The following is a 24249-nucleotide window of genomic DNA, read 5'->3' as shown; positions in this document are numbered from 1 at the left end:
ACCACTCACAACTATAAAGATGGAATTGTTGATACTACTATCCTTCCACAGCCTACAAGGTTGACACCACAAAAATTCGAGGAAAAAAGAGAAAAAGGGATTTTTTACAGTTATGATATAAAACACACTGAAGGTAATAAGTGTGCTAAGAAGAAACTATTTTATATAGATTGTGAAGAGGATCAAGAAAAAGAAGAGGATGTAGACTAGGAACCAACCCCAGAAAAAGAAGAAATTAATCCATCGATATATAGTAATGCATTGGTGGGAATTAGCACTCCTCAAACTCTAAATATAGAAGGATATATCAAGAATAAAAAGCTAATCGTGCCGATTAATTCAAGTAGTACCCATACTTATATTCATTGTAAGATAGCCAAGGAATTGAACTTATTTCTATATCCAGCACTAATGTGTCAAGTGATGGTTGCAAATGGAGGAAATATAAATTGCTCTGGAAAGTTCCACAATATCAAGATAAGCATCAGAGAAAATGTATTAAATAGTACAGTGATTTCCATTCCAATGGGTGGTGCTGATATTGTACTAGGAGTCCAACGGTTATAATCTTTGGGGATGATAAATTTTAATTTACAAGAAATTTTCTTGAAAGTTTTTTCAAAAGGAAAGGAAACTGAATTAATGGGTATCACAGGGAAACCTAGGAAGATAATCAACTCTAATGGCATGACAAAGAGTTTTAAGAAGGAACAATGACAGGTAATTACACAATTATGTTCACTAGATGTTCAAACATCTAAGCCATCCATTTCTCTAGATCTCCAAAAAGTCTTGGACAATCATTCCAAGGTTTTTGAAGCTTCCAAAGGCCTCCCACCAATTTGTGATTATGATCATGCTATCCACTTGATTCTAGGAAGTGTTCCTTTGAACATCAAGCCTTACAGATATCCCTATGCCCAAAAGAGTGAAATTGAATGTATGGTTGAAGAAATGCTAGAGCCCTGTATAATTCAGCCCAATCAAAGTTCTTTCTCTACTCCAATAGTATTAGTGCACATGAAGGATGGATCATGGCATATGTATCCATATTATAAGGAGCTCAACAAGCTCACTATTAAAGATAAATTTCCCATTCCTGTCATTGATGAATTTTTGGATGAATTACATGGAGCAATTAACTTTACCAATATGGATCTTCATTCAAGATATCATCAAATAAGAATGAAGATTGAAAACATTCCGAAGACAACATTCAGAACTCTTGAAGGTCATTATGAATTTTTGGTCATGCCCTTTTGCCTTACTAATGCACCTTCCACATTTTAAGGTTTCATGAATTCCATTTTCAACCCTTCGTTAGAAAATTTGTGTTAGTATTTTTGGATAATATACTAATCTATAGAAAGTCCTGGAAGGATCATGTTCACCATCTTGACAAGGTGATCAAACTATTGGAGGAGAAAAAATTATATGAAAAATTCTCCAAATGATTTTTGGAGTACAGGAGGTGGAATATTTGGGTCATATTATACCTCATGAGGGTGTTAAGGTATACCCTAACCAAATTAAAGCCATTAAGGAATGGAAAATACCCACAATCCTAAAGCATCTTCGAGGATTTATTGGGTTGACAAGGTATTATCACAAGTTCATTAACAATTGTTGGAGAATAGCAGTGCCTCTAACAACATTACAAAAGAAAGATGCATTTTTTGGAATCCGGAAGTAACTAAGGCCTTTGAACATCTTAAAGTGCCAATGTGCCAAACACCAATCTTAGCTACACCAAACTTCACAAAAACCTTTATCATGGAATGTGATGCCTTAGGAAATGGAATTGGTGTTGTTTTAATGCAAGAAGGAAGACCCATTTCTTTGAAAGTCATACAATCAAGAGAAAGTATTTACACAAACCTATTTATGAGAAGGAAATGTTAGCAATACTACATGCACTAAAGAAATGGAAACCTTACCTAATGGGAAGACACTTCAAGGTAAAAATAGATCACGATAGTCTAAAATAAATTTTGGAAAAAATATTATCTTTAGAAGAGAAACAAAAATGGGTCACAAACACGTTGGGTTATGACTTTGAAATAATCTACAAAAAAGGGAAGTAAAATGTTGTTCCATATGCACTCTAAAGAAAGTATGAGGTTGTGGAAGCATTATTTTGTGACATTTCTATTATCCAACCTGATTGGATAATTGAAGCAAGGGATGAATGAAAGAATGATGAAGAATTATGGACACTCATTCAAAAGTTGTAGAAAGATCCTAGTATATCAGATACATTTATCAGGAAAAATCATTCATTATGGTACAAAGATAATTTATATCTTTGTAAGAATTCCAACATCAAACAAAATATTATTTTGGAATTGCGCACCTCCCCCTTAGGAGAGCACTTATGATTTTAAAAACTTACCACGTGGTCAAGAAGGAATTTTTTTGGGATGGCCTTAAATACGATATTCAGAAGTTTATGGCAGAATGTTTGGTCTTCCAACAAACTAAAGTTGAGACAATTAATACCCCGGGTTTTTTAGAACCTTTATCCATTCCAAGTCAGCATTGGGAGGAAGTCTCAATGGATTTTATCACAGGTTTACCCAAGTCTGAAGGAAAGGGTGTCATTATGGTGGTAGTTGATAGACTTACCAAGTATGCACACTTTGGTGCATTATATCATCCTTTTAAGGCTAGTACAGTTTCTACTGCATTTATGGAAACAATTAAAAATCTACATGGAAAACCAAAGATTATTGTATGTGACAAAGATCCCATTTTCACTGGAAATTTTTGGACAGAATTATTTTCTTGTTTTGGCACTAAATTAGATTATGGCTCATCTTATCATCCTCAATCTAATGGGAAAACTAAGATGGTGAACAAATATTTGGAAGGATATATTTGTTACTTTGTATCTGATAAACAAACAAAATGGGTTAAGTGGTTACCTTTGGCTGAATGGTGGTATAACACTTCCTCCTATATTGTAGCAAAAATGATGCCATTTATGGCACTTTACAGATATCATCCACTGTCCATCACATCATCATTAAGAGAAAATTATAAGGTTCAACTAGTCGAAGATCACATCGAGCATCCAAAAACAAGTTCTCCAACATTTAAAGGATAGCCTCACTCTTGCGCATATTCAAATGAAACAACAAGTTGATCAACACCGCAATGAAAAACGTTCTAATGTAGGTGACTAGGTATTTTTACGACTACAACCATACAAATAAATGTCTCTCAAGAAAGCTAAGAAAGATAATAAATTATCACCGAAGTACTATGGTCCTTATAAGGTTTTGCAAAATATTGGTGTTGTGGCATACAAATTAGAGTTGACTTCATCTTCCTGAGTACACCCAGTTTTCCATGTTTCATGCTTAAACAAGGTTATTGGTGACATGCTGCCAGTTCAAACAGTATCGCTAGAACTTGAAGAAGAAGGAAAAATCACATTGGAGCCTGAAATAGTCATGGAAACAAAAACCTGACAAATACATAATGGATCAATTTCTGAGTATCTCATTAAGTGGAAGAACTTACCCGCTAAAGAATCCACATGGGAGGATGAGAATTTTATACAGAAGCATCCATAACTACTCAAGCACTGAGGACGCCACTTTTTTGAAGGAGAGGGGAATTATAGGTCCCTAAAATACAATTGTATCCCCCTTATTTTTATTGTTAGTTTAGCCTCCTACAGTTATATTTGTGCCCTTGTAGCCCCCATATTGTTATTTTTGTGCCCCATAGAATCCCACTATCATTATTGTTGTGCCCTTACATTATTATTGTTATATAGGATTTGATTATATTGTGAGACCTTAGACTCTTATATATACCAAGGAGGTCTTTTCATTTGTATCATCCAAGAATTATTCATTTATGTGATGTAAAGGAGGTCTTATTTTCTAGGTGAATATGTCTAAGCTTATCATGGCTAGGGTTTCTCTTGTTGGAAACTCTTCTTAGTCATTCGGTCTTAGTCTAGGGTTTAGAATGTAAAGGGTCAACAACTAAGAAAACTAAGTCTATCTACATTTTCATCAACAAAAGTTAATTATGTTCCCATATGTAAACATTAATTGAGACAAGTAGAATTATATTGTTTCTTGTTGTGATGAGTTGTAAACTTGTACCTTCCAGGATCTGTTCTATATATATATATATATATATATATTGAAAGCATAATCTAGATTTAGCCATGGTCTATTCTCTCTATGGTTCCATGCTCTTCATGGACAATGTTTTTCTTTTATTATAGAGGGATTCCATTGCATTTGGTTTAACAATCAGTTAATATGTTGTCTGTTATTGTTCCAATGTATTTTCAGAGTTGGTCATGGTTCGTCAACAACTAGAATCAAGTGACACTTTAGCTCTAATAACTCCAGGTTAACATTGTTTGGGTTATTTGCTTAAATAGTCACTGTATATGTGTGTGTGTGTGTGTGTGTGTGTGTGTGTGTGTATATATCTATATATATGTGTGTGTATATATATATATATATATATATATATATATATATATATATATATATATATATATATATATATATATATATATATATATATATATATATATATATATATATATATATAGATATATGTGTGTGTGTGTGTGTGTGTGTGTGTGTGTGTGTGTGTGTGTGTGTGTGTGTGTGTGTAAAGTTACAAGAATTTAGAATTATTTACATTTCTTTCAGACAAATCGCATCTCATTCTTTTGTATTTCATGGTTATCTCCTAGTGTATAGTTAGTTACATTCATGTATAGGTATTGTTATATTTTTTTTGTTAGAATCCTATAGAGAAACGAAATTGTTCCAAGGGATGTTGGTTTCTCGGCTTGGCCCTAGGTGCTAATCGAAGCTCTTATAGGATTAAAATTAAATGTTGCATAATCATATTCGAATATATAACAATCTACAATTATCTACTTTCAACTCTATATGGATGTGTAGATAATGGCAAGAATATATAATTCAATGTATAATCTCTCTTTTTGGAAGACAAGGACTGCTCCAAGGCTATCAAATTTGTTGGCTTGGCCTCAGAGCTAACCCTAGTTCCCTTGTAGAATAGAATCAAGCATAATAATTTTTTTCCATGAAGGCTTTGTAAACCAACCTTTACTCATGACACATAGACCTGATCACTCTATTATCTAGTGCACTTGACACAATTCGACAAAAAATATAACAATTTCCACATAAAATTAACAAATTATCACCATGCTATTACTGTACTCAGTAGTAAGAGAAGGTTAAGTAGTAATTATAATTTCATTTTCTTATTTACTTATCTAATATACCACAGAGTCACATGAAAGGGAATTCTCCTCCCAACCTATGAGATGAACCACAAAATTGTGTCTCCCCCGAGCCAACTTCACACCCAGGGTATTATTGGAACAATAACCTGCACTAAATTATCCAAAGACTATCTAATCCCAATCAGGCTTAGCCCAAGATTAAAATAATGTGAGCTCATAAGCTTCAATTGGATTCCACTAGAAAACCAACTAAATAATCCCTCATGTTGAGAATATTTTGTTATATGTTTGCAGTCTCTCCCTCCTCTAGGTTGTCGTAGGTTCATCTCCTACCCTATTGGCTTCCTTTTTCCTTTTCAGGAAGTTTTTATTCCCAAGGAGGAGTTTGGGTAGGTAACCACCTTATCCATAACTGTTTCCAACTACCTATAATGTGAACTTTCCTAGAACTACTTCCGAATGTGAATTTATGGCTAACTGCATAAATCATATATGTATTTAATATATTAAACAAATATTTCCTTTCAATAATTATTTGGCCTTCACTTGGCCCATAAAACAAACTAGTTTATTTCTTACGTGTATTAATAAATATTTAGCAGTTTTACCAGGGGATATTACATCCCCCCCCTCCTTTAGAGAAACAACATCATCGATGTTTTATATCCTTTGTAACATGATGGGATATGTTTTGCACAAAAATTCTCATCCTCCCAGGTAGGCTCTTTTGGGCTAAAGTGCTTCCATTCCACTTTAACCTGGGTGATAACTTGCTTCTGTAGCATTATTTCTCTCCATTCAAGAATACACAAAGATTCAACCAAGAACTCTTCGTCTGGTTCGAACTGCATTCATAATCATCAAAGTTATCATTAATTATTCATAATTTGATATTTAAAAAGAATATACATATTCATTTTATACTTTATTATAGGCATCATCAGTTGTTGTTTATGTACCCAACAAGGGTCATCAACATTCATCACAACCCATTAAGGTTATCAATTTGCACTCAATAAGAGTTAGCAACATCACTATAAGCTCATCAACTATAATTATAAATGTGTTTTTTTTTTACTTACACAACAACTATGCCAGTCGACGGAGATCCCAAAGTAATTTCAGACCATGGAAGTACCAATTCTATTTGCACTAATTTCTTAGTAATGATAATAGTTTAGAAATCATTTACTATTCTTACCATTTATGATAGATCACAACTAATGCATTATCATACTAAGTATCACTACTATGATTTTTATCTTAATTCAAATATGCATTAGTCATGCATAAGTAAAATTTTAGGACATCTTCCTTTACTTTCCATATTCAAAGTGGTTATATTGTTGTTTATTTTGCCCATCTCTAGTTGCTTGGTTACTTTATTTTAGTGCCCACCAAGAGTCCACTTTGCAACATTCCTTCAATTTGGCTCTTTTTGTCATCTTGTATTACAATTTGTTGGTGTAAGTTATATACAATTTTTCTTTCATGTATAGTCATTATTTATTTTCTTGTATAACAAGTCCTAGCACTTCATCCAACAAAAAATCATTTTATTAGAATTGATATGTGAGGTCTAATGGAATGTTACTAAAAAATAGCTTTGCCTCAACATGGGATTAATTAATTATCCTGTGCAAAAACTCACATAATAATCATGTTTGTTATCTTGATTTTTTGGTTTATTTAAGTTCAAGGAATATTTTTTCTCTCCTTGTCCCCATAATGGCTGGCAACCCATGATTCGTTCTTTAGACACTAGTATAATATTATGATATCAAATATGCCACCGTAAAACATTCCCATCATTCTAAAATAATTACTTCAACTTACTACTTTCCTAGCTGATATTATCCTTTGCCTTGGTTCAATTGGACCTGGTCCTGACCACATTAATTATCCACCAGTTTTTTCATGTATAAGTCTTAATCTGGGTTTTATAATCCAAGTTTTTCCTTTATTTAATACCCTTCCTTCTATTTGTTTCCCATTAAACTATGACAATTCTAAGGCACAACCTAGAGTAATATGAAATGCTTAAGATCAATAAAAGCTAATAATAAAACTACATCACCAAATCTTACAACTTTACTACTCTGACACATCTTACCCACAAATTTTGTTTTTCCAAAACTCTCTTATTGGGTTTACATTCCTTGACATACTACAAATTATTGATTAAAGTGTATGGGATTACATGTGCCCTAGCTATGGGGCCCATCCCCTTGCATCTTTCATGCCTGTCAGTAGCCTATAAACATGATTTTAATGTAGTTATATTGACATATTGTTTTTTTAAGCATATGTTAATTCTAATCAATAATTTGTTTAGACTTCACGTGTGTCTACATAAGTCATATTGAAATTCCTTAAGGTACTATCTAGGGTAGCATTAACTGGTGGTATGATGTATTTTCCATATCCATAGGCATAGGTAATGCTTCCACTAATATGCTACCAACATTATCCTTACCTCAACTTTAAATTTTCTTAAGATTATGTGCCACATTCCCTTAGTTACCTTACTCGACTATATTCTTGCTTCTAATCTTTTTTGTTTATCATCTATGTCCATCATGAATCCTTCAATTCCTATTGGGGCAATAGACTCACGGTATTTAGTATACAAATTCATTTTCATGTATATCTTATCATGCATATATGTATGCACTTTTTCTTATGTTTCCCTTTCTAGCTCATCTTATGTTCCAAAAATTTTAAAGAGAAAGCATTAGACCAACATCGACCAGGTTAGGAGTGTTTGCTCTATAATCTACGAATGTATTATTTGGCCTTAACTCACACACACATATATTTCTACAATTCTTCTAGATTTCTCATGGAATTTGTAACACCCTCCTCCCACATTTACCCAAGATAACCGGTCCACCATGGTAAACATGTGACAAAGCGTTACTATGATATGATTCAACTCCCTAAGACTAGGTAACGAAGTGGAACCAATGAACCAACACTTTACATACCTCCCTCAAGTGCTACAGGACCCCCCAGGAGCTAATCTACCACTCCATGTGCCTAACCCCTAAGTTAAACTAGCCTTTCAATGAATTAAACCCCCAGACGCTCCCATGACAAGGCCTCCATGTGGTTGGAACCCTCCAGTCACTCCCATAATTCCTACAAGGGAGAGACTAGAGTCTTCCTCAGTCAATTCTACGTCAAAGACTACGATATTTAAGCCACTTTTTCAGGGCTAGTCTCCATACCACTACCCAGAACTTGATGAGAATTTCCAAGGCAATAAAGGACACCAATACAAATCCCGTAACACAAAACTTGATCAAGGAATTGACCTTACTAAGCATAACCATGACAAAAATTCCGTCGAACACATGATAAACATGTAATCTACAGGTCATAATAACATATTTGAGCATAGGAGTCTCATACTTATCTAATATTTGTAAGGAAGCATTGATGCCTTATCACATTAGCTGAATTATCATCTATTAGGTCATATATTCATTGCTCATTCATTTATCAACCAAAACATGAAGATATCCATACATTATCACAGTCATAAAACATGCTCATAACTAGCATATAACTAATAGATATAACAAGGATACAACAACCATAAATGCCACATATGAACTAGTACATTTACATGTGAAATACCAAGGAGAAAGCACTCTTATCAATGAATGAAAAAGTCATCCGGGTTTGGGACTTCCAGGAACCACCCGACCATAGATTGGTTGAACCAAATCTTTCTTTCAACTAATCACCCTCGTGCCATATTCCAAGCAATAATGTGGGACTCATAACCGAAAAATAACTGAATGAGCACGTATGGCATTGGGTTACCTACACCATGAGGAATTTTACTGTCTCCTAGTTCCTAGACTTTACCAAAATCCACAGTCTGATTTAAGGATCATTAGGCCATAATCGAGACACCACCCTCCAGGTTGTACCTATATATCCTGTTATTCACTGGCCAATGATTCATAGGCCTGATCAAGGACACCCACCTCTACACTTTACTGTATATCTCACCATTCACTGGTCAAGAATTCCTACGTCCACTAAGGCAAGACAAAATCTGGATTTACCGCAAACCACAGTCTGGTTCACTAGGTCATGGATTTACCACAATCCACAATCTGGTTTAGGAATCCCTAGGCCATGTGCTCTTCCTTTCAGAGATCCACCTCACTCATCTTTGAATCCATCTGGCAATCTAGCTCCACCAAAACATGGGAACCCATCACCTCAAGGCTACCTAAAAAAGGGAAGGCTATGATGAAAAACAATGTCACACTTGTCAAAACTCATGCCAATGGCAACAAGAGAACCAATAACACACATTCATAACCATGCATTCCAAAACTAGCATGGAAATCACACATACAAATCAATACCTACAAATAATATCCCTGTAGCTACTAGATCTTGCACTTCCTTTTTTGATCCTTTCTTTACTTTGCTATCTTTTCTTCTCTTGATTCAATGTCGAAATTCTCCAAGAAAACTCTAAGTTTCCAAGAGTGAGAGAGAGAGAGAATAGAGAGAGAGCTCCAAAACTGAATTGTCAAAAGGTTACCAACTGATCCTCAGAAGCCTTTTTATCAATGAGGCTTCTATTTTCTTTAATTTCCATTATTTTCCTTCATTTTCCTCCTCACATGAAACCTGTGATGTTTCACCTTTCTTTTCTCCTAATTTCCATTATTTTAATAAATAAAATTCCAATTAATGCCTCATGCCTTTCCAAATCCTTTTCCATTACCTTTGCCAATTTCCATTAGTAATAACCAAAATGAAAACCCACTAGGATGTTTTACCACCATTTAGCTTGGAATATGTTTCCCATGACCTTGGTCTTATCTTTTTTACATGAATTTTTAACCAGGGTTGTTATAGAACCTTCCCCCTTGGGGAAACACCATCCTCAGTGTTCAATGACACCTAGACCAACACGACTTCTAACAACCAAAACATATTGCACATGTGGCTTTATAACACAACTCATTATAGTATTTACAATGACACCCTACTAAAAGCATGACAACCATACTATTTAATGGAGCTTTATAAACATAGCTCGATGTGATATTTATATATATATATATATATATATATATATATATATACATACATACATACATACATATGTAATATATCTATGTATCTATCTATATCTATATCTATATCTATATATATATCTATATATATATATATATATATATATATATATATATATATATATATATATATATATATATATATATATATATATATGTATGTATATATATATGTATGTATGATATATGTATATATATATATATACATATATCATATGTATATATATATATATATATATATATATATATATACATATATATATATATATATATATATATATATATATATATATATATATATATATAATATATATATATATATCTATATATATATATATATATATATATATATATATATATATATATATATATAGATATATATATATATATATATATATATATATATATATATATATATATATATATATATATATATATATATATACCTACTCATACACTTTTACTTCAACCATCAAATACAAGTATTTTTTATGGACCTTTAAAAATCTAGCTCGATACAATAATTACAATAATATACAAATACATATATGCACATTTGCTCATTAATCAAATAAAAGGATACGATGCCTACATCCGCAACAAGGGAATCTAGAGGCTCACACCTCTAACCTCAAAGTAATGCTAGGATTAACCTCCTTCCCAGGAAGTCCATAATCCACTGCCAAAGTCAAATTTGCATCCAATGTCCAATGCTACAATCCTGGGCCACTTGTCCTCTTCGGTGAATAGTTACCGACTCATTGTTCCAAGGAAAAATCCCAATGTGTGTCTGATTACATCTGGAAATGCTAATGACAAAAAAAAATCCACCCTGACCTCATTTCTATGCTACAGAGTCCCTAAGGTAATCTGGCCACCCCCTTTCGTGCAATCACACACCTTCCAAGTTTTGTTGGCATCCCCTTCTCTGCTACACAATCCCTCGAGCAACCCCTCCCTTGGAAAGTTTTCCTCACATCGAAATGTCAAAAATCCAAGGCATATCCCTGCCTCAAAACTACCATACCGGTCATAGCATGCTCATGGAAATCAATGGACAGTATTGGGTACCAGTGTCCCACAATGGCCCTGCTCCTAGAGTTCTTTACTAGCATACTACTGCCTATTTCAATTCCATTTCCACTGCTGCTGAATATTGTAGTCAGTTCCAACCATGCATTTTCATGCATTCCTGTACCAAGTACATAATACCCATTAGATTCAAAATGAATTGAAATAAATTCATGTCATGCCTCATTGGTCTCTCGTCAACACGATACACTTGCCATTCTGTTTACTTCCTGTCACCATAATTCAAACTAGCATCTTTGACCAAATCATCATGTATAACCATATCACATCTGTTTAGCTCAAAATAAACCAGCATAAATCAAAATCATAGATCACACGTAACCATCATAAACCAAACTCATAGATCACATGCATAATTAAAACTGAAATAAAATATTGATACTTATCCTTTAATTGATCCTTTCCATATACACACTGGATCGGTTTCCACACCCGAGAAACACCTAGTGCCTTCTCTTCAACCACGTACACATACACATAGTGTACACCACACACATACACTACACACAACATACAAAACCATACAATACATGCAATTACACCTGATATACAACACATACACCTACATCCAGTGTACAACACAACACAATACATACACCTACTTCCTGTGTACAACACAACTCAATACATATACTTACACAAAGTACAAAACGACGAATACACATGTCACAATACAAGAACTACGCAATGAAAATACACAATACCACACATACAAGATGCACACAATGACACATGTGCACAACACATCATGTACAACATGCACACAATGCCACATGTACAACATGTACACAATACCACCTATACACAGCACCACTTGCACAACATGTACACAACACGACCTACACAATGTGTACACAAGACCACATGTAAATAGTACCACCTACACAATGTGTACATAGTACCACATGTACAAAACACCATATGCACGACATGTACACAACACCACACATACATAGCACCACATGCATGACATGTACACAATACCACCTGTACACAACATGCCCTATACAACATGTACAGGACACCACATGCACACAACACCACATGTATAATCATACACACAAAATCATATGTACAACATGTACACCATGCCAAATGTACATAGCACCGCATATGCAACATGCACAAAGTACCATATGTACAGAGCATCACATATCAAACATGTGCACAACACCATATGTACACAACACCGCATATCCAACATGTGTGCAACACAATATGTACATGTCACCGCATATCCAACATTTGCACAACATCATATGTCAACAACACTCCATAAACAACATGTACACAACATCATCTATACATAAAATTGCATAAACAACATGTACACAACACCCTATAGACACGACATTGTATGCACACAACATCATAGGTGCAACATGTACAACATATATACAACAATAGTATTGCACATTGAGAGACCACAAACTGACTCTACCAAGCAACCCTTTCTCTAGTGTCTTTCCACTATTCATGCCTGTTCCAGCATGCCAATGATCATAATGCTTCCATTTCGCCGATGTATACCTCAACATTAACTATCCATAACATATGCATAGTACAAGCATATAATATAAATTCATATCCACATGGCACTGACCTTGCAGATCTGTCAGGGTTACTCTTCTCACTTGATTCCTCATAAACCAGGAACCTCTTCACGTCATTCACCTCCATAAGCAATCATTCCTCCATAAGAATGATTCCTAATGACCCCATCAAAAAACAACATACATACATACATACACACACACACACACACACATAGATATATATATATATACATACATACATACATACATACATACATACATACATACATACATATATATATATATATATATATAGAGAGAGAGAGAGAGAGAGATAAAAATTAGCATAAAAAAATCATGATCCCTGATGACCCTTCCAAACAAAAACATACATACATACATACATACATATACATGTATACACATAAGCATTAGCATAATCATGATCACAATATAATTACCAGATATCATAAGGTGAAGGTTAAGAGATCTCCCTTTATCCATGCATCACATTCACAACATCGAGAAAAATAGTTCCAACGTAGCCAAGGCATTGGATGACCCAAATCCCTTTAATTCACCTTTCATAATTACTTTTCTCATGATTGTCCTACCACCATCCATTTGCATCAATGGACCCAACCAATCCAACTAGATGGCATACTCTAGCCTTCAACTACCCTTATACATGCACCAACCTTCATCTGAGTCTTACATTACCTATTGAGTTTCATTCAGCTCCTCCCAAGCCCTATTATCTTCCTCCTTCCCAACCAATTCCCAAGGTTCTCAATACATAAAATGAAAGAACAAGAAGCAAATAAGGAGAAAACCATGGAAAACCAACAACAATACAAAACCACAAACAAAGTGGCATGGACATGCACAAGATGCAAATGAAACCATAAATCAAGAGAAACCAAATCACAAAGCACTGAAAGCATAAAACTAGCAATAAAAACCATGACTCAAACCCCATGGTTCCTGAGGAAATCTCAACCTGAGCCTTCTTCAATATTTCATGGAAGTCTCTTTTCCATCCAATCCCCTCCATCATACTTCCATACACACATAATTGTTAGTGCATAAATAAATATAACAATATACCAATTACCTTACCTTGTTGTTCCAAGCATGTTTCCTTGTAGCTAAACACATATGTGCCATCTCTCGAGGGACTCTAATTCCTTGATGAATATGGCTATAACTAGAAACTAGCTAATATACCTATCAAATTCATGTCCATGAATATAACACATGTCCACATAATTTCAGACAAGATTAGCGTTAAGAAGACTTCCTGTATTCTAAGCATTCATTTGTTTGGAATTAGGGTTTCCAAACATAGCCAAAAGAATTCTTACTAAATTCCTTGATTTACCTTTTTTACCTTGTTGCAATCAAGTCTTACTATGGACCGTCACATAACCTGCCTATTAATTATGTAATCACATCAACTATTACCTTGTCCCACTAATACTAAATATGTTTCCATACAACTTCTTACACGTGTCAACCACATGTTCCAAATATCAAGACATTATATCTATTAATACAAATCATCCTTTACCAAGATGAACTGTCATGTCATAATCAACTAATAATCAAAATCCTAATACTACAACTAGCCCACACTTACACTCAAGTGCATATCAATTAACTTAGCACATATGTGTTATCACAACCATCCTAAAACAAGATCATTTCTTCATGGAATTTTATAGACACATATGCATATCATGCAATTAACGAAACATTCAAATAATAGATAGACGGCATAATAAACACCAAACACTCAAACCCCAGATAGATGACATAAGCAAACTCATACATTAATGTATCTTAGGGGAGGCTATCTTGTATGCACAATCAATCTAGATTTGCACGATATACTTCACAACACATCAAATCAAACATAATTAAGGTCATGATAACCATAACAATAACTAGCTAATAGTTTCACATCATAAACTCATAAATGATTGTCATTCATGCATAACAATCACATATGCACAATCATTCTAAATTAGTATGACATAATATCACAATATATTAACTCATACCTTAATTTCATAACCATAATCATCTTCATAGGTCAATCTAGGTTAGCACGATATGTATAGCATCAAGATCTTAACCTCAATGACCATAACAATCATGCATATGACCGTAAGGCATGTAACAACAAGTTACTACCATGCAGGACTATCTGACGCATGTACATATGATCACATTGATTAACTAAAATATATCATAAATGTAAACATAAAATAAATAAAATGACAAGTATATAAGTAACCCTAATTCTTATAACAACCATTAACCACATACCTGCATGCTAAACATACAAACCTATATGATGACCTGCTCTTACCCCGAAGTCTAGTGCCGCAACTTCACTTTGATGAGTTGGATCTCCTACTCTATCTCAACCAACACATCAACATAATAATATACCAACAACATCATGATAACCTAAAATTCCTACAATGACCTCACGATGCATGTTCGACCTACTATACATGCATAACCATAACCATGAAAATGCATGCATAACAACATATAGACATTGACATGCATAACAAATTCATATACAACCAACATGCATTCATGACCAACGCATCCCAGCAACAACATCATCAACCTCCACATGGCCACACAACTGCAACCATGACCACCACCATGCATACACAACAAGCACATAGTCCACAAACATAAAGAACACATATGCAACTCACATGTATAAATGGCAAACACATTCTGTACATCTAGTCCAAGTATTGAACCATGCTCTGATACAACTTTGTAATACCCTCCTCCCACATTTACCCAAACTAACCAGTCCACCAGGGTAAAGATGTGACAAAGAGTTACTATGATATGATTCAACTCGCTAAGTGCAGTTAAGGAAGTGGAACCAAAGAACCAACACTTTATAGACCTCCCTCGAGTGCTACAGGACCCCCTAGGAGCTAATCTACCACTCTAGGTGCCCAACCCCTAAGTTAACCTAACCTTTCAATGAATTAAACCCCTAGTCGCTCCCATGACAAGGCCTCCATGTGATTGGAACCCTCCAGTCGCTCCCACAATGCCTGCAAGGGAGAGGCTGCAGTCTTTTACAGCTTGTTTTGTGCCAGAGACTACGAGATTTAAGCCACTTTTTTAGGGCTAATCTCCATACCACTGCCCAAAACTTTATGAGACTTTCCAAGATAATAAATGACACCAAGACAAAACCTCTAACAAAAATCTTGATCAAGGATTTGACCTAGCCAAGCCTAACCATGATAGACATTTCGTCGAACACAACATGAACAAGTAATCTACAGGTCATAATAATAGATAATATGAGCATAGGTGTCTCATACTTATCTGAGATTCATAAGGAATCATTCATGCCTTATCACATTAGCTTAATTATCATCTCTTAGGTCAGATATTAATTGTTAAATCATTTATCAACCAAAACATGATGAGATCGATACATTATCTCTATCATAAACCATGCTCATAACGAGCTTATAACCAACATAATTAACAAGGATACAACAACCATAAATTCCACATATGAACCAATACATTTACACATGAAATACTAGGGAGAAGAAACTCTCATTAATGAATGAAAAATCCAATCGGGTTTAGGACTTCTACGAACCACCCCACCATAGATTGGCTGAACCAAATCTTTCTCTCTGCCAATCACCCCCATGCCATATTCCAAGCATGAATGTCAGACTCGTAACTGAAAAAATAAATGAATGAGCATGGATTCCATTGGATATATCCACATATATCGTGAGGAATTTTACGTTCTCCTCATTGTTAGGCTTTACCACAATCCACAATCTGATTTAGGGATCACTAGACCATAATCAAGACACAACCCTCCATGATTTACTATATATCCCTCCATTCAATGACCAAGGATTCCTAGTCCTAATCAAGGGAACCCACATCTAGGATTTACCATATATCCCATCATTCAACAGTCGAGGATTCCTAGGCCCACTTAGCTAATACAAAATATGGATTTACCACAACCCACAATATGGTTTAGGGGTTACTAGGTCATGGCTTTACCACAATCCACATTCTAGTTCAGGCATCACTAGGCCATATGTTCTTCCTTTCATAGATCCACCTGACTCGTATTTGAATCCATCTGGCAATCTAGCTACACCAAAACATGAGAACCCATCACCTCAATGCTATCCATAAATGGAAATGCTAGGCTGAAAAACACTATCACACCTAGAAAAACCCATGCCAATGAAAACAAGAGAACCAAGAACACACATGCATAACCATGCATGCCAAAACTAGCAAGGAAATCACACATGAAAATTGATACCTGCAAATAATCCCACTGTAGCCGCTAGATCCTTCTCTTCCTTTCTTGATCCTTACTTTCATTTGCCTTCTTTTCTTTTCTTGATCCAATGTTGAAGTTCTCCAAGAAAAATCGTGTCCAAGAGTGTGTCAGAGAGAAAATAGAGAGAGAGCTCCAAAAAGGAACTGTGAAAAAGTTACCAATTGATCCTCAAAATCCTTTTTATTAATGAGGCCTCTATTTTCTTCAATATCCATTATTTTCATTCATTTTCCCCTCACATGAAACCTATGACCTTTCACCTTCCTTTTCTCCTAATTTTGATTATTTTCATAAATAAAATGGCAATCAATGCATCATGCCTTTCCAAATCCTTTTTCATTGCCTTTGCCAATTTAGTTTAGCCATAATAACCAAAATGAACACCAACACAAATGTTTTTCCGACCATTTAGCTTGGAATATGTGTCCCATGACCTTGGTCTTATATTTTTTACATGAATTTTTAACCAGGGTTATTACAGAATCTAGCCTGCATCCATTCCTATTTATCTTGTTGTATTGATTTAGATCAAATCTTTAGATATTGAAATTATCAACTAAAATTCTCTTGTCATCTTGATCTTGATGAAACTTAACATTTCCAATGGCAAGGCAGTTTAAAATAAACCAATTAGCAAATCATTCCATGATTCAGTATTACGAGTATGTAGCTCATAATAATTTTCAGAAGTTGTTTATATTCCTTTTGGGGCCATTATGGTTCCTTCATAAAACATTTCCATATTCTTGGAAATGACTTTAATCATGCTCACTTTATACTAACTATATTTTGTGTAAAGCTGATATCTTTATGAGTATCAACAAAATTGTTCCTAAGTGCTTCTATGTTTATCTAAAGCCTTGTAATAACCCAAATACTATTATCATATTACTTTCAACTTAAAAGTTTCAAATACATTGCTTCCTACACTATTTAGAGACAAATCTCCTTTCTGTCACAATTAATTATGTTAGTTTATCATAGCTTACCTTCATTTCACCTTTAAACAAGAAACAATTCTTAATTACTTGACCTTTGCAAACCTTTATGCTGATGGTTTGTGCTAATTGTTCTACTATCGTGACCAATATTACCACAACAGTGGTTGTTAATGGTTATGCAACTTACTATTCCTTTACTAAAGTTACTCTATGTAATGATGAGCATTCTATCCAATGGTTAATGTTGAATACGAAATAGTAATTTGGATAGTTACCTATGGGTAAATGGTATAAAAAAATTCTAACTCCATGCATTTTCATGCGAGGTTACCGAGGGATGTTACATATAGTAAGTCTTATAATTTTTTGTAAACATTAATTCATTATGATAAGTGTTATCCCAACTTAGGAATGAACAAGGACATAATTGGCATCTCTCATGGAACAACGTGTAAATATTGATGTAAATTCTGGATGAAGATGAATGTGTTAAAATTATGGTTTGCATTTATATATTTAGAGTTCTTGATTACATGAATGTTATAATTGTTAAGGATTATGTTATTTTTAAAAAACTAAACAATATTATTTATAAAAAATTTATAAATTAGTTTCTTGATTTAGTTTCATTGGCTTATAATTAAATTCTTTTATTAATTTAAAAGGATTTTTCCTCTTTTTCTCTAATTTCTAATTTTGAATTTTGAATTTTATTTCCTTTATTTTATGGATTTTTCATTTTTATTTTCTTTTCCAATTTTCACTTTATTGTTTCTATCTAAAGTTCATGTTGAATATAAAAAAATAAAAATAAAAATTTATTGTTGGGATTTAGTCATTGCATCTCTACTATTTATGTAATATCACCTTGTAAAACTCGCAAATATTTATCACTGCGGGTAAGAAAAAAACTATTTTGTTTTATGGGGCAGGTGAAGGCCCAATCATTATTAAAATGAAATATGTATTTAATATATTAAATGCATAGATTCTTTATGCAGTGAGCTATAAAGTCACATTGGGAAGCAATGCTAAGAAATTTCACATTCCAAGTAGTTGGAAATAGTTATGGGAAAGGCAGTTTCCTTCCAAAACTCCTTCGGAATAAAAAATTCTTGGAAAGGAAAAATGAAGCCAAGAGGGTAGGAGAGAAACCTAAGGAAACCTAGAGGAGGGAGAGACTACAAACAATTGAAAAAATAGTGTCAATATGAAGGATTCCTGAGCTAGTTGGACAATGGAATCCAACTGAAGCGTGTGTGCTCAGTTTATTTTTGAATTGTTTTATTTGGAAAATAAAAATGCATACCACCTGTATGCTAGTTATTTTTCTTGACAATCTAGGTATTGTGGACCCATGTTGTATGAATGCATGATGTACATAATTTTTTCTATTGTTTTAATAATAATGTGCATATGGTATGTTATGTAAATCACTGTGGGATAGAGTGCTAAAAGATAATTTTACATTCCAAACAATTATGGACAATTGTGAAAGGCCAAGAGGACTTGGGTTGATGGCAGTTTCCTTCCCAGAGGAGTTGCACAAGCATACTATCTATTACGTTAGTTTTTTTTTAGAAAAGAACATGCAGTCACACAGATAAGAACAATATCTAGTGTATTAGTTCTTCTGGGAAAGAAAACATACCGACATAATTGAGAGGATAGTTTATCTTAATACGTATAATTACATGTACAAAGACCAAATCTAAGGTGCTAGTAAAGAATATGAATAGTGTAGTGGGTTTCCTTTGGAAAAGAAAAAGAATGTGTGCTTGTGTGAGGGGAATAATTGTTAATGTCATATTTATATATAGACATGTTATGTGCCTTTATTAATGCATGTGAAGAAGGCATGTCCTAATATTTGTTTATGTTTTACATTTGCACACAAATAGATGGTGAAACATCACTCATAATGAGTAATTATTGGTCGATTAACACTTTATGTAATCATGATATCAATGTTTGTTAAAAACAACATTGGCAGGAAACGATGTTGACTTGTGTAAAGGATAGATTATGTTTAACATTGTGGCATAAAGAACTAATGTCCATGCAAATGAGTACGAGCTGCAGGGTGGTCCACTGATGGAACAATTAGTCCACACACATGTAAAGAGTGAATATTATAGATAAATGATATCATGATGATTGTAATAGCTTTTAGCTAGATATGTTGTATTTAAACAACATTTTTCTGTAATATTTTATGACAATGGTTAAGGGATGGACTCCCTTATAAACCATTGGGTGAGGGGTGAACACCCTCACAAGTGTTTAATAATAAAATTAAATGTTTTATGGTTTTCACCCTACGGGGTTTCCAGGGTATATCGATGTCTAATGATGTGGCTTCTTGTTGTGCTACTTTTATGATGTGGATTCCTTAAATGAGTCGATGTTTACAGTACCAAGTATGTGATTAACTAATCAAGTTAAAGGAACTATGAAAATGATGCAAGGTTACATCATAAAGTTTATGTTAGTATATTGCAACAGTAGTTGTTAATGGTTATGCAACTTATTATTCCTTTACTAAAGTTACTATATATAATGATGAACATTCTATATAATGGTTAATGTTGAATATGGAATAGTAATTTGGATAGTTACCTGTGGGTAAATTGTATAAAAAATTCTATCTCCATGCATTTTCATGCGATGTTATAGAGAGATGTTATATATAGTAAGTCTTATAATTTTTTGTAAACATTAATTCATTATCATGAATGTGATCCCAACTTAGGAATGAACAAGGACATAATTGGCATCTCTCATGCAACAACGTGTAAATATTGATGTAAATTTTGGATGAAGATAAGTATGTTAAAATTACAGTTTGCATCTATATGTTTAGAGTTGTTGATTATATGAATTCTATAATTATTAAGGATTATTTTATTTTTAAAAAATAAACTATATTGTTATTAAATAAATTATAAATTAGTTTCTTGATTTAGTTTCATTGGCTTATAATTAGATTCTTTTATTAATTTTAAAGGATTTTCCCTCTTTTTCTCTAATTTCCATTTTTTTTATATTTTTATTTCCTTTATTTTATGGATTTTTCATTTTTATTTTATTTTCTAAATTTCACTTTATTGTTTCTATATAAAGTTCATGTTAATATAAAAAAATAAAAATAAAAAAAATGATTGTTGGGATTTAGGCATTGCATCTCTACTATTTATGTACTATCCCCTGGTAAAAATCGTAAATATTTATTACTGCGCGTAAGAAAGAAACTATTTTGTTTTTTGGTACAAGTGAAGGCCTAATCATTATTAAAAGGAAATATGTTTTAATATAATAAATGCATATATGCTTTCTGCAGTTAGTTATAAATTCACATTGGGAAGTAATGCTAAGAAATTTCACATTCCAAGTAGTTGGAAATAGTTATGGGCAAGTCAGTTGCCTTCAAAAACTCCTTGGGAATAAAAATTTTCGGGAAAGGAAAAAGGAAGCCAAGAGGGTAGGAGAGAAACCTAAGGAAACCGGGAGGAGGGAGAGACTACAAACAACTGACAAAATATTGTTAACGTGAGGTATTCTGGAGCTGGTTGGACAATGGAATCCACCTGAATCTTTTGTTCTCAGTTTACTTTTAATCCTGGGCTAAGTCTAGTTAGGATGAGATAACCTTTATATAGTTTTGTGCAGGTCATTGTTCCAATACTTCCGTGGGTATGAAGTTGGCTAGGGGGAAACACAATGTTGTGGCAGGTCTCATAAGTTGGGAGGAGCATTCCCTTCATTATGATTACGTGGTACATTATATAAGTAAACAAGAAAAGGAAGAGATAAGTACTTCTCAACCTACTCTTCATACTGATTATGGTAATAACATGGTGATTATTTGTTAATTATTTGTGGAAATTTTTATATGGTTTTGTGAAACTGATTCAAGTTCACTAGATAATAGAGTGATCAAGTCTATGTGTCATAAGTAAATGTTGGTTTTACAGAGCCTGTCTGGAAAGTAATTATTATGGTTGATTCTATTCTGCATGGAAACTAGGGTTAGCTCCCAGGCCAAGTTAACAAATTTGACATCCTTGGAGCAATCCTTGTCTTACAAAAAGAAAGATTATACATTGACTTATATACTCTTTCCATTATTTGTAAATCCATATAGAGTTGAAAGTAGATAATTGTAGATTGTTATATATTCGAATATGATTATGCAACATTTCAGTTTAATATTGTAAGAGGTTGGGTTAGCTTGTAGGGCCAAGATGAGAATCCAACATTCCTTGGAATAGTCCCATTCCTCTACAAGATTTTAACAAACAAAAATATAACAATACCCATACATGAAAGTAACTAACTGTAAGCTACGAGATAACCATAAAATACAAAAGAATCAGACATGACTTGTCTGAAATAAATTTAAATAATTCTGAGTGCCTATAACTTAAAATATTATATATATATAGTGACTATTTAACAAAGAACCCAAACAAAGTTAACCTATAGTTATTAGAACTAAAGTATCACTTGATTCTAGTTATCGTCAAACTATATTCAACTATTAAAATACACAGCAACAACAGCATACAACATTTTAACTGATAGTTAAACCAAATGCCACAGAATCCCTCTATAATAAAAGAAAAACATTTTCCATGCAGAAGATTTTTGCATAGATAGGATAAACCACGACTCAACCCAAATTATGCTTTCCAATGTCTATATATGTACACACACACAATAGATCCTAGAAATTACAAGTTTACAACTTCTCATTGCAACAAGAAACACATAAATTATAATTGTCTCAATTAAAGTTTACATGTGGAAAAATAAGTATTTTTTTAACGACAATGTAGGAAGACTCATTTTTCTTAGTTCTTAACCCTTTACATGCCAACCCCTAGACTAAGACTGGATGATTAAGAAGAGTTTCCAAGAAGAGAAACCTTAGCCATGATAAGCTTAGAAATTTTCACCTAGAAAAGGAGGAGAGAGAATTTGTAAGCCAAACAGGAACTAACATACACCAGAATCATAGCTCAAGCTATTAGAAAACTTAGAATTACATTTGAAAATTTATCTGTAGAGAGAAAAAACCCAACATTCAAAATAAGAGTCGTAAATTCGATGAAATTGTAAGAAAGGTTTTGTTGCAATGATAAAATAAAATTACTTATAAGAAGACCCTTAGCACATTGATGGTATGTACAGCTAGAACAAAACCTTTTGCTTGTAAACTTATTACAAAAATGCACAAAATATTTTACTAAAAATGTGCAAGTACACTCAACACAACCATGGGATTTACCTGTTGGTAGACAAAACATGGTTGTGCTTCCACTAATAACAAAGAATGAACATGATATTGAATCCAAGACATGGAGCAAGTAAAAATGCTAAGTAATAGCTACATCAAACCATTCAGTACCACACAGTATTCAGAACTATTTACCAAAAACCTCAACAAAATAGAAGAATCCCTCACCATGATAAATTTGGAATCCATAGATCAAGAAGGCCCAAAATATTGAGATGCAGGAAAACAAACCCTCGCCAAAAAATTTGCAGAGTTGTTCCTCAGCAGAGGAGGGATCGAATGAACTTTTGTGATGCTTGGGTAGGAGACGGTAACCCTCTAACCTTTCTCCATCACATTGGACTATTGATCCAAACCAATCCACCAAAACCATAGATCTGGAACCCTCATCAATGTCAAGGCAATTATTGGATAGTTATGCACCAAGAAAGGTTTGAGAGAACTCACCAGTGCCAACTTAGGGTAAGGTTGAAGTGCACAGGGAAATTCTGATTGCTGAAAAATATAATAAACCTTAATGCCTATTGTTCATGTTCCTATCTACATCACAAATATGGCTTATATTTTTTATAATATAATGTCTATACAACCATAATAACATTAACATTCCAATATACTATGTTAAAGACTTAAAGG

Source organism: Pinus tabuliformis, chromosome 3_2 (assembly GCF_031772625.1).
Source record: "Pinus tabuliformis cultivar Carrire ecotype Pingquan chromosome 3_2, CPIR1, whole genome shotgun sequence".
In the NCBI taxonomy this organism is placed as follows: Eukaryota; Viridiplantae; Streptophyta; class Pinopsida; order Pinales; family Pinaceae; genus Pinus; species Pinus tabuliformis.
The sequence above is the reverse complement of the archived record's forward strand: the minus strand, read 5'-3'. Positions refer to the sequence as shown.